At 38.9% G+C, this 12,962-nt stretch overlaps 1 protein-coding gene across 3 annotated transcripts in view; it reads right to left on the reverse strand.

Moving 5' to 3' along the window:
- The window catches only part of GNB4 (G protein subunit beta 4), a 75,869-nt gene that overhangs the window by 37,641 nt on the left and 25,266 nt on the right, over positions 1-12,962 (reverse strand). Inside the window, exon 1 of one of the 3 annotated variants that reach the window (XM_033006394.2) lies at positions 10,456-10,653. The exons of the other annotated variants lie outside the window; for them this stretch is intronic. The gene's annotated coding sequence lies outside the window, so the exon portion shown is untranslated. Of the gene's footprint in view, positions 1-10,455; positions 10,654-12,962 lie in introns of those variants that run through there. 3 annotated transcript variants of the gene reach the window in all.

Below are 12,962 nucleotides of genomic sequence, written 5' to 3' on the forward strand. Positions count from 1 at the left end.
AGTTGTGTTCCAGGTATAAAGTGGAATGAGTGGAGACAAAAGAGAAAATATGAATAGTCATGAGAGGAGCTTAACAGAGCATTCAATAGCTGACATGGGTAGAAAAATAGTGTGGAATTAGGAAACAAGGAGTATTAAAGAAGTATTATTTTGTTCAGTCTGTTCAGAGATCGTATGGCCCTTTTATGGAACAAGATGGGAAGCCAACTGAAGAAGCATGATCAGGTCCATTAATTAACTTTAGAAATTCTTACAAATACAAGCTGGTTTCCAATCACAATAAAATCAAACTACTTTTCACATTTCAAATGAAAGATTCTTGCATTCCACTGCTACCCAGTATCTTAGAAAATAACAGGTGTAATATTTTTTAATGTATATAGTCACATAGGACCACCAATAAATGCAGGCGTTGACATCGCCCAAGCCCGCTCGCTGGAGGTAACCGCAATGCTGTCCCGCTGAGCACGGTTCAAGGTTGCCAGTGGCAGACTGCAGAATACCAAACTACCGGGTGTCACGCTGGCAAACGCTTTGGTGAAGGTCAGTAAATGAACGAAGGACTTAGTGAGTTGCAGTTGTGTTATAGTGAAGATGGCAAAGGCTGATTATTCTTCAGTTTTGGAATCTATGCTAACATCCAGGTGTAGTGCAGAAAGAAATCTTCATTACTGTCAAGTGTTGTATATGAGACTAATTACAGATATATTTCACTTTCCTCTAATGGAGCCCGAGCTTACACTGAGTTGTCAGTATTAGTCAAGCCTGCAATTTTTATGTTTGGCCATTTAACTTACTTACAGAATTTTTGGTACCTGAAGAATTTTATGGTCCTGAATGAGGAAATCTGATACAAAAGCCTGGGTTTCCAGGGCTACAGAGAGGCAGAGACCATTTTTAGTAAGCTTTTCAGCATACTGCTGCTGCTGGCTCTTAACCTGCCTCTGCCTCAACATTGTTGCTATAACCCCAGCCATTCCTGGGGGAAAAGGGTTTTAGTTATAGTGAATTAATGATACTGGAAATGGCATCGTGGCCTAGGCAGAGAAACAACACTGTTTCTATTGTTAACTGCAACAGTTTTGTAAGACTGTAAGTAATATGAAATTACACAGCAACTGTGCCCTTAACAAACTACTGGGCCCTGCTGGTGGACACTTTATCCAAATCAAATTGGGGGGGAGGGAATACAGAGAACACCGAAGTTTAAGGAGAGAGCAGTGCATACCCTCTGCAGTACCAGTTCAGATCTGTACTATAACTGTGTTTCACTAGTTACGAGGATTTGCTACCTTCACATCACATCTGTTAAATGGTCTGCAGAATCTAGAACATTTGGATTTTTTTACAGTTTGAAGGCTAAGCTGTCTATAGTGGTTTGGATGTGTAAATCGATGATGACTCAACATTTAGACCTATTTCAGGAAAGAAAAATTAAGAACAGAGGCTTATGGGGCTTAATCAACTCATATACACTTTAAGGTGCACATGGAATAAAATAGTTGGTTTCATTTATGTTTTCCTTCAGTAGATTGCACTAGTAGATGCCGAGTTCTTTTTTGTCAAAGATTTTAAACTGTTCTTCAACTATGAGTCTCTTTCTGTGGGAAAGGAAGGCACAGAGTGGTATAAACAGCTTGCCAAGCAGCCAGTGGCAGAGCCAAAATCAAAATTCAGATTGCCTGCCCACCTGCCTTCCTTCTACCCTTATTGCCAAGCAAGTTACCCAACATGAGAGCTTTTCAGATGGAAGAACAAATGATCAAACAAAGGAGTGAAATTAAATATAAGCAAAGTGAAAATGACCAGTACAAGAGTCCAAATAAGCAAAATGCAGAAAAGAAACAGTAAAAACATTATAAAATAAATTAGAGATTACAATAAAGACATAATTTCCATTTTAAAACATGACTGCTAATGGTGTGTTAATGATTTTCCTCATATACACAGGGCTTTGGTCCAAAACTCTGAATGAAACCATTCATGCTCTCCCCTGTATCTTTACCAGAAGATAGCGGAGCTCCTTAGCCAAGGTGTTCCTTATTTTTGTTCAGTTTGCGTGCCTGTTTTCACTGAGTGTCATTTCAATGCTGGGGAAAGCATCAGCTTGACAGCTTCTCATGCTAACGTTCTCTCTTTGCAGCGGAGGAAGGCTGCTGCAGCGGCGTGCCTCAGCTCTGCTCTGCCCCGAACGAACCCGCTGGCACAGCCCTGGCCCCCTCTGCTTGCGAGAGAGTCAGTTAGGGACAACAGCAATGCTGCTTTCTGTGATGCTTTTTCTGCTAGAAGATGGACTGGAGCACAGTTCATTCACATCATCCATCAGACTTTGTTAACATGTTAACAGTTTCTAGTCACTAATGACCTGGGCTGGATTTGACTGGGCAGCAGGCCATAAACAAGAAAGCCTCCGTAAACCATTACCAGCTCCTCTTAACCATTCAAACCTCTGTAAAGCTAGCAAAAAAAGAGGCACTTTTTAAAATAAAGCTTCTCAAAACTGACAGAGAAGCAGTCGCCCCCGCACACACCTTATTCACTCACTCTACTGAACTGGCATTCCTTCAAGAGCTGGGAACGGCCCAGAGCTGCTGATTCAAAGACATTTGGAATATGAACTCAAAAATTGAAGGTTTTTGTTCCTTTCTGGCTTCTTGCTTCTTTCCTTGGCCTGCTCTGCCTGTCCATGCTGAATGTCAATCAGCAGAGCAGTAGCACCTTTGCAAAGAAGTCCCAGTTATTTTGGCAAATACATTAACAAGCACGTGAAAAAAAAAAAACAAGTTTTTCACTACTCCATAGAATAAAAGGCTGGTTTAGAGTGGTGGAGCTGAGCAACAGACAAGGACAAATGGTCAGGAATTGATTAAGTTATACAATCTTGTCTAAACTACAGCAGACACAGAGGTGTCTTTTTCAGAAAAGATGATCCTCGTAGTGCATCCACAGCTTATTTTCAGAGACATTCGCTTGCATCAAATACCCCTGGAAAACCTCCCATATGGAAATTGCCAGAATCAGTTGCTATCTGCACTTGCAGAGAATTGCATCTTAGGTCAAAGTGGTTGTGATCAACCCAAAGCATTTCTCAAAAAAGGCAGTTGCATTTTTATTCAAGTCTCTGCCAGCTTATAATTGACAGCTATTTGATGTTCAGTGCCATCTTGGAATGCGTAACAGCTCAAAAGTTTATCATTAATTTCTCATGAACCCATAGCTAGGACCAGCCTAAGCGAGCAAACAGAAAAAACTGATTTGAATTCAACAAATTCGAGTCTCCTTCTTTGCTGGTGCGATAAAACTGGATCATCTTGATCTTTTGTAACTACTGAATAGCTGGGAATCTGTTTCTTTTGCAGCCTGTCAGTTTGACAGCTACATTTAAAAAAGGAGCTGTTTTCCTGATGATTACCATATGAAGCTCTAAGTGACTGAGCTTTTCATCTTTCCATTTTAGCAAGCAAATGTTGTATTTACCATGTTTAATAACATTTTCAAGGTCAATATAACAGTATATTCCTTACAGTTGTTTAAATTACTTGGATTTATTTTGAATCTTAAAAAGAAATACAGTGGTTTTAAGATGGCTGGTCAAATTCTGCAGCTACATTGACTAAAATCCTAAACAATTCCTTTCACTTAAATGAAATTCATAGCAGTTTCAAGCACCTGTAACAGGGAAGAGAATTCACCTTTTTTTTTTTTTTTTTTTTGCATTGCTAAAACTGAAAAACAAGAACACTCAGTAGTGCTAATATGAACCCTAACATTGTCTCCACTGGAATGAGGTACATTGTAATGAAAAGATATTTAATCTTTTAAGGCTAAATCATGTTCAGCTATCTCTGTTAGACAGGCAGGGTAGGCCTCTCAGAGCAAATATGAGAAGATGTTTGGCTGTTCTTTGGATTTCTTCAAGTTTCCTGCTCGATCCCACCGCAACAGGAAACTGGGGAGTTGAGCAATAGACCTGGCACAATAACCTCATTGATCTCTCAATTATTTCTGCTAAAAGAGATAAAAACAAAGATAGCAAAAGGGATTGGGTAAGTCGGGTTTGCGTATGCATTGTAGAAACGATTAGCTAAGGTAGAGGGAAAGAACATCAAATGGAATAATGTCCCTGCATGATTATCTTCAGACTACTCTGATTAGTGACAAATAGTAGAGAGCTGGAGATCTATACAAATGTTGTTAGACCAAGGGTTGTAATGTGATTTAGTGATGTGGCTACAGTGATAGCTGGCCCCTTGACACAGCAAAACATATGGTGTTTTACCACTGTTGGGTCAGTACTGTGCTAAACAGCAAGCATCCAACAGAAATGTGTGTCTGTATGAGTAGGCAAGCAAGGGGTTGATGCTTGTTTGCATCATTTCGTATTAAACTGATTACTTAAATTGGCATAAGGATGGTCAAGTCCTAAGACAAAACTTATTTTTAAACACCTCAACAGTGCAATGTGGTTTGATCTTTCTAGCACACAAAATAAAGATTAATTCCTTTTCCTACTCTTCCTCTTCCTGTTTTTCTTTCATTCCAATTCACTCTGCTTCAACTTTGACCCTCACAGGCCAGACTATTACTGGTTTCTCTAGGTGGCACCTGCTGGGGGATGCTTTCTGCAGCAGCAGCATGCATGCAGCTTCTGCTGAACAGTTTTGTTTTGGGGGATCACAAGTCACAGTCATACTGGCTGGGCTCCAGCTGGCCATCCTAGTTCCCAGATTGCTTTTTCTGGCTATTGAACGGTCCTCATCCCATAATAAGGCAATTTTTAACTCTTCTCTCAAGGGCAGTAGCAAGAAATAAACTTTCTTTGGGATAATGAGAGATAATGCTGCTTGCAACCTTGTAACACTTGTGGAGTTGTTTTCATAATCTGAATTATATCCTGGTTAATTCAATGCAGTGGTCTCTGTGATACAGAAGCATCTCATCTACTTCAGGGCATCATACCAGGAGAGCCAGAAAAAAGTCTGTAGGAAATTGCCCCAGTCCTTTTCTACCCTTCATTAAGAATGATAGAGACCATCTTCCATGACTGGAGGACAGGAGTCTGGGTCTGCTCAGTGCAACAACCTGAATGCATTCAGAAGCGAATGCTTTTTCGTTATTAAATGATACAGGTTTATGAATAACTGGATCTTAATACAATTATTTCCAACTAACTTCCATCCATCAACAAAATTAACACAAAAAACATTCTTACTGAGTATACAGGACAGAATGAAGTTAACTGTTTGAAATCTTGGTAGTCAAATTCATATTGGTGATTAGGTGCTTTATAGACTAATTGCAGATGATCTCTAGCATTTTACAGTATGTCTGTAATCATCAATCTACAAAGCATATGAATACATTTTTTTCTTTTACAACCTTGATTTAATTTCATTTGTAAACGTTAGGAAACAAATGTAGCAGTGTCATGCAACTGATGAACAAGGCCCTGAAACACAGCGCACAAAAACATATTCCCTCCAACTTCTATCCATCTTCTGGAGGACATAATGCAGTTACTGTTCGCCTTCTTTCATGGTCATATTGTTCATACCAGTGGGAGGATGCTCCCTCATGACATATGACTGGTGAAACATCAGTGTGCATTGAAATCATGCTCTCCAACCGTCTTCAGACATTCTGCATCTAAGCAGAGATGAATGCAATTAAAATATTCTCAGGCTAAGATAGGAAAGGGGGGAGATGGTTCATAGGCTTCAGCACTTCCTTGAAGGCCTTTACAACATAAATAGTAAATTATGTACCTGATACGCTTGAACTCATTGACAAAACAAGGAACCAAGTCCTCAGCACTCGTTTTGAGTGATCGTTTAACAAAACACTATTTCTGTGCTAATTTTGTTTTTCAACAATATTTGTAAATTCACAAGGGAAGGAGAGAGCTTATGCACAGAAGACAGTACTGTGCTCTCTGTTTATTCTGGACACAAAATAATACCCAGAGCTTCCTCTAAAAGCCTGCTGAGAACACAGACGAAAAGAAAGCCTCCAAGAGGAAGTACTGAAAAGTAAATAGGCAGTGCGGGCAACGCTGCTGAGCCTCACTACAGAAAGTCAGTCAGTGTGTCAGAGTTTTGGTTAGTACCCTGAAAGGAAACTTGGGAGACAGAAATTGCCATATAATTCTTTCTGCAATGCATAATTATATTCTTAACCTCTTTGTCTTTTTTTCCTTTTAGATAAAGAGAAAATAATTCATTTCCAGGAATATAAGTGGCTTTAATTCACTTGGATGAAGCCTCTTATTTCTCCCCCCCCCCCCCCTTTTTTTTTCTGATTCAGTGCCTGACTCAGAACCATCATTCTTATTGCTTCTGTCAGACTATTCCACATTTCCCAGTGGTTTTCACTACTGCAGTTTGGAAGCACTCTTTGTTCTTATAGTCCCAGTGCCTACTAAGGCTTTTCTTTTCATGTTCTTTGACGTTTATTCCCTAGGAGCCGGATCCTTGTGTCCTTACATGTGAGCCAAATCTCCCAATGAATTTGCAAACGTGCAGGATCAGCAACTTAAACAGTTTATTTGTTCTTCAGGCTTCTCTATGTTCACAGGAAAAAGGACGCCTATAGGCAAACACTGCATCACTAGGTTTCATCTTCACAAAAAGGAAGCTTAGAGAGGAAGGAAGGCACAAGACTGCGAAGTTAACAATTAAAAAACAAAACCCAGCCTTCTCACGTTTTTTCCTGAGAGGCTGGTGGTTACGGATGCAGTTGCAGGACACTGAACTTACATGTTTCTTGAAATACATCAAAAGACAGCTTCACTGAGTTGGCACAGTGTCAGCAGTAGTAGCTGATTCCAGTATGTTATCAGAAATAATATATATCTTTGGATATATTTTTGAAAAATCTTTCAACTCGGATATCTATACTACATTTACATTTAGGAACCTGAGATTTCTAATGGCCTGACACCTCCGGCTGGAAAACACTGCCTGCTTCCATTTACTTCAGCTTTGGTATCTGCGTCAGAGAATGCTGGCCTGGCGTGTTAGAAAATGTAATGTATTCAATTTATGTCCTACATAAAAGTTGAGATCAGCATCAACGACTAGATCCAATCTGCAGCTTTAATTCAAACAAACAGCGCTGCTGACAACACTATTTCTGTGGATAAGGACTCCGTCTCACAAACTTACATATTAGACAATCTTCAAACTTCACTTTAATGCAGATGTCCCTCTCCGATGTCAGAAATTTTATGGCAAGTAGTCTTGGTGATGAGCCAAGATTTGACACGATCTAACTATTTAATCATGTGAAAATCTGTGATGAGACAGTGCTGTTAATACCTTCTTATGCAGTGGAATGAAAACCTTTCCTTGTGCTCCGTCTGCTGTGCACATATAGGACAGAATTATTGCTATAGACTCATGTATTTTCCAGCCAGAGAGATTATACTAATCTTTTAGTCTGGCATTTTATAGCAACAGTCAACTGTATTACCTAAGTAGTTCCTCTATCAGATCCTTTAACTTGTCAATGTTAATTTGGATTACATGTGTGTAGTTTTACACAAACCCTCAAGTTCCTGTACATGTGAAACAGCTAGATATGCTGATGTCTAATGACCCACACTAATAGACACATATGCCTCATTTCTAGTCTGAATCTATCTGGACTCAGCTTCCTGCTATTGGATCTAAATACATTCCAGGCATATATTTCATTGAATTGTCCATCATTTCAGTGTGATTGAGCTTGGGATATGTAAAACTGATAAATATGTACTTCCACAGGTGTTTTACAAAGACTTTTACAGTAATTTTATTGATTATTTAAGCCCACCATCCTTAGATTTTCTACAAAAATTGGGTAGATCCATTCACAGTCATTTACACAGTTCAGTTTTCTGCATTGCTTCTATTTAAACTGAGACAATTTCCATATACAGCAGGTCCATTTGCACACAAAAGTCATACCACAAGGGTTTGAATGCTCAGCTAAAGCCTGACCTAAGGCTCAGGGTAGTTCCACCTCTTGCCGAGAATATTTTGTACACTTCTTTGTGTAACCTTGAAAACAGAACATGCAAGACAGTGCCATCACCTACAGATGATGCCACATCATCACTACTTTGCCACCATTCCAGCAGAAAATTATATTTTGTAGAGGGTATTTTACTCCATTGGCATTATAATCAGCGTCAAGGCCATCAGTGAAAGCATTAAGCAGACAAAAAGTCTGCCAGATCTCAGTTGTTTGTGTTACTGCATGTGCCTTTATCCCTGATGGTATCCCCTAAACCAAAAGGAGAATATTCTTTTTATGAATAAATTACTTTAAATTCAGATAAATGCATGCTAGAGCAGTGAGATGCTCTGGAATACTGAAACATCTTGTGAATGGAAAAATCATTTGCTAGTACAAAATAAGGGCGTTGCTGCATTGTCTGCAGGAGATAGCAATGTTCAGCCTTCTGGGGGATACAGCAAGGAAAATTTAATGCAGCAGGAAATCTTTCTAAACAAGAAGTTGGCCATCTGCTAAAAACTGTATATATTTTATGTTGTAAAAACTTCTCTGTATTTCTATTCTCTTTCCGATGCTACTCCTTCAGGTAGTTTTAAGGAGCCACTTAAAAATAGTCCTCTTCCTAAAAAAAAAAAATCTCACAAACACATGCAAAGAGGAAAAATTCTTCATTAAGGTTTTTTTTTATTGTATTATATTTCACCCTCTTGGCCACCAGCACTGAATATAGCATTTCTTCCATATTTTTTTTCTTCTTAATGCCTGTTTGGCAGACTGAAGAAAATTACTGTAAATCAGTTTTCATTCAAAACACCACACTTGCAACTAAAAGGACAGGTTATTATACCATTAAGATTCAATATAATGAGTAAAAATTTTGTGACAGAAGAGCAACTTTTGAATCATAAATTCTCATTTTTAAAGGACAAAAGGGACTACCACAATCAGTGCCTGAATTCCTACTTAAAAAGAGACAATATAATTTCACACAATAATTCCTGCGTCAGTCCCCAGCCTTCTGATCTGCAAGAAAAACTTCTACTTTCCATGTTACACCTTGCAAGCAAAAGACCCAGGGCTTCTTCAGCTTTATCCATGACAATTATCAAACAGATTTACAAAAAACATTATCAGCAACAAGGCAGAATCAAATTCTGGCTCTGAAGAATCTTGAACATAGATGAATCAGCACAAGGAAATAATGATAAGATGGGAATATCTTTTGGAGACATCATTTTTTACAGGACAAACACAGAGTAAAATCAATGTATTTTATACTTCACAAAGTTCCTGTAATCAGTTCTTGCAAATTGGATAAATACTGTAATGGATCTGTTGCTTCATTAGCACTCACTCTGATAAACAGCACTACAACATCCATCAAGCTCTTCATTGCCTCTGGGGAAGGCTGCTGCAAGTGGTTGAGAGCAGTGAGTCAGGCTCGCTAGGATCAGCAGACTTGGGGTTTTAGCTTGTGTACTGGCTGCAAACAGAAGAGCAGGCAGTTTGGGTCCAGGGTGCAAAAGGTGGAGGGAGATCAGGCTGTTCTCCCCAATAAGGGGACCAGTGCTAATTACAAGTGATTTCTGATGTTTTTGAATCACCATGAAGCTGTTGTAGGTGACTCCGAATGTATGAGAAAAAAATTATACTCTGACCAAGGGAGTTTCAAGCCCGTGGGTTTGCATTTGTAACTTGGAATGAAAATCTCTGGTGTTTGTCTGGAAGAGTCACAGCTTTGTATTTCTACCCCTGCTTGCCCTTAGACAGTAAATGAAGAAGTGTAGAACAGACTGTTATGACTAGCTCAGGTTAGAAAATCTTCTACCACCACTGATAATCCTAGTTGAACATTTTTGTCCATGGCCTAATTCGTACAAAAACTACAGGATGAGATTTTCAAAGGTTGTGGGACATCCAGTCCTATGTTAACTTTAATGTTATATTGATTCTGAATTTATATATGTGTTTTCTTTATAAGATCAGCTTTAATTCGGAGCAGCTTAATATCCGAAACACCTTGCTAGTACCACAGAAATATTAAACAGAATTCTGGATTACAAAACTAGACTTAAGTTAAAGTGTGAAAATGTGACCTCTGTCTTAGCTCAGTTCTGTAATCAAGGCCTAAAGGTCATAAGTGGTCTCAAAACTTGCACTGAATAGCCCCAAAACACATGCTGAGCAGGATTCTTTCCTGAACTTGGAGACTGGAGGCACCATTTATGCCTGCAGGTAGTTTTTACTGTACATTATTTCTTAACCTTTGAACAGTTCATTTTACAATATGAATATTGCTTTGTGTTTTATTTTTAATAGAACCGTGATTATACTGGCAGTAACACTGACATCATTCTCGTGCTGTGAATTCCACAGTTACATTAAGAACTGCAAAACACAGATTACTCAGATCAGACAACCTAACCAGTGGGAAATAAACACAAAAAGCTTACTTACCATGACAGTTTTGGAATTGCACCAGGGATGAACTTGCCTCTGTGGGTTCTCCCAGCTCACGAGTCCTAAAGGATCATCTGCAACATTTGCCGGGATTGCAGCCCGATGTTGTTGCCCTTGCATTTAAACAATAAAGCCCCTCAGCTCAGCTCAGCTCGATCTCTTTACCTTCCCATTCACTAGTGGTTTAAACAGACATTTGATTTTTCTAGTCTGTGTTTGCCTGTAACTATTTTTAGCAGCTAATAACTGACACCCTGGGGAGCATGATGTCATCACACTTCGCAGTTATGGAGCTCTCGAAAGTCAAAACCAGACAGCAGCAGCTGTCATCATGGTGAGCTGGCTCATTAGGCAAGGGTAAGGGAGTGACACCACCAGAGCCCAGGTCCAGAGACCAAACAGGAGGAAGTTCAGTAAGATCTCAAATAAAGAAATTCTTTCTTTTGTAAGTAATCTGGAGCCAAGGTTTGAAAAATGGTATGCATTTTTTAAGGCTGCTGAATACTTTTTACAGTACTAATAAAAATATAGTCTTACTGGCAATCCTCTTGTCTGTGTCCCATGCAAAAGTTGTGGGGACTTTTGGAAATAACACCGGTCACCTATCCACATCACGAGAGAAAACTACTGAACAGGCAGCAATAGGCAGCTTTGCTAGTGATTTCAGCAGAGGCTAAGGACAAAGTGATCATGGACACTGAACCTATCCATTTATCAATATTTGCTCCCAGTATATTTAACAATTCTTCACCCCAGAAACCTCCGTTTGGTTGGGCATATGAGACATTTCTAATTTCTCTTCGAAAGATGGAGTTTCATTCCCTTGCTCATCCTGTAGCTCTTCTTTGTCCCTCTCACAGTTAATTTGTCTGAAAATAAATGTCTAAAAACAGCTGTAGAAATACTCAAAAGGAGTTAACACTCCTTGTAAGATGGTACCAGTATATCTTTTTCTCTGTTAAAAAACTCTCACCTTCCAGGAGTGCATTATCTTTTCTAGGATAATTATATTTCACTGTCTAATCATATTCATCCTTTCACTGTCAAGTATACTCAGATTTGTTTCTACCACTGTTACTTCCAGTTCATAAACCCTCAGGTTATAGACAAAGTTATTCTCGAAACTGAAGTGTATGGCTTTGTAGAGTACGCTACTTACTTATATGACATTACCAGCAAGCTACTGAAAAAGTTAGTCTAATTCTTTTTGAACAACCACCCAGTTTTCCTCAGCATTGGCAGTACCTCCCAACTTTGTCTTAGCTAGGAATTTCACCTCAACACACTGATAAATATATTAAATACAACAGGTCCCAAGACTAACCCCAGAGAAACACCACTAGGACCATTTCTCCAGCCTTGTCACTTTACTTTGAATATTCCTTTTAGTCAGCACTTTAGTCAGCTCACAATTCTTGTGTTCAACACCATCATTTCCAAATTCAAGAACAATTTCCTGTGGAATATCAGTTACTGGAATCTAAGTAGATGAAGCTCACTTTTATAACTCCTAAAAAAATCAATCATCATATTGAAACATATTGAGCATTATGATCAACCTTTGCTAAAACAATGTTGTAATTTATTCAAAACAGGTCCACACTTGCTATTTTCCAGTAAGGGATAAAAATCCCCAACAAACAAACAAAACAGCCCAACAAAACAAACAAAAGACCAAATTCACTACAAACCTCACACTACTGCAATTTCTTCAGCAATCTGGAAATTATCTGTATCACCTAAATTTGTCTTACCAGTAAGCATGGCTTCTATGCCAGCAGCTGTAATTTCTAGTGCATCATCATAATTTGCATGATAGAATTATCACTGCTCTCATAAACTATACTGATAACCAAAGCTAAACATTCATTTGATATGTGGGTCACAGATACCAAACTGCTAACCCGTATCCTAGCCTTTGTACGAGGCCTCCCACTTCCTTCTTATTTGACACTGAATACAAATTTTATACACAGTGCAATACACCTTGTTTTGTATGTGCACAGACGTTGCAACAGCTGCTTATGCAAATGACAAGTATCAATACCTAACCGGGAATACCAATTACTGAAGAAACTGTGTGATATTTTCATTCAGGAATACGCCTTTATTAACAGTTTTCCTTCTTCTCCCTAAATGGACTTGACATCTTGAGCACCTGGAATCTCATGCACACGGCTGAAATTCATGTGAAACATTTTTTTCTCCCTTTAAGCACTTGGAATTTACCTTGGATTTTGTTAATTCCTAACTATCAGACAGTAATCTCCTGATGCAAAAATCTAAACAAGGATGTTCTAAATCTCCTTAGCACATTGGGTGCACAGTCTCTCAAAGCCCAATATTAAAAGGTTCCTTTCAAGTATCAAAGATGATGTCCCCTAGAGAATCATGCTGTGCTTCTTTTGCCCATTCCTTTGAAAGGCTGTATCAGGAAACCTCCTGTTATCAGTCACATGAAAAATACCATCTAGTCCCCAAAGCTGAGCTGACGTCAAAGAGGG

The sequence above is a fragment of the Tyto alba genome, unplaced genomic scaffold (genome assembly GCF_018691265.1).
Source record: "Tyto alba isolate M040663 unplaced genomic scaffold, T.alba_DEE_v4.0 Super-Scaffold_10, whole genome shotgun sequence".
Taxonomy (NCBI): Eukaryota; Metazoa; Chordata; class Aves; order Strigiformes; family Tytonidae; genus Tyto; species Tyto alba.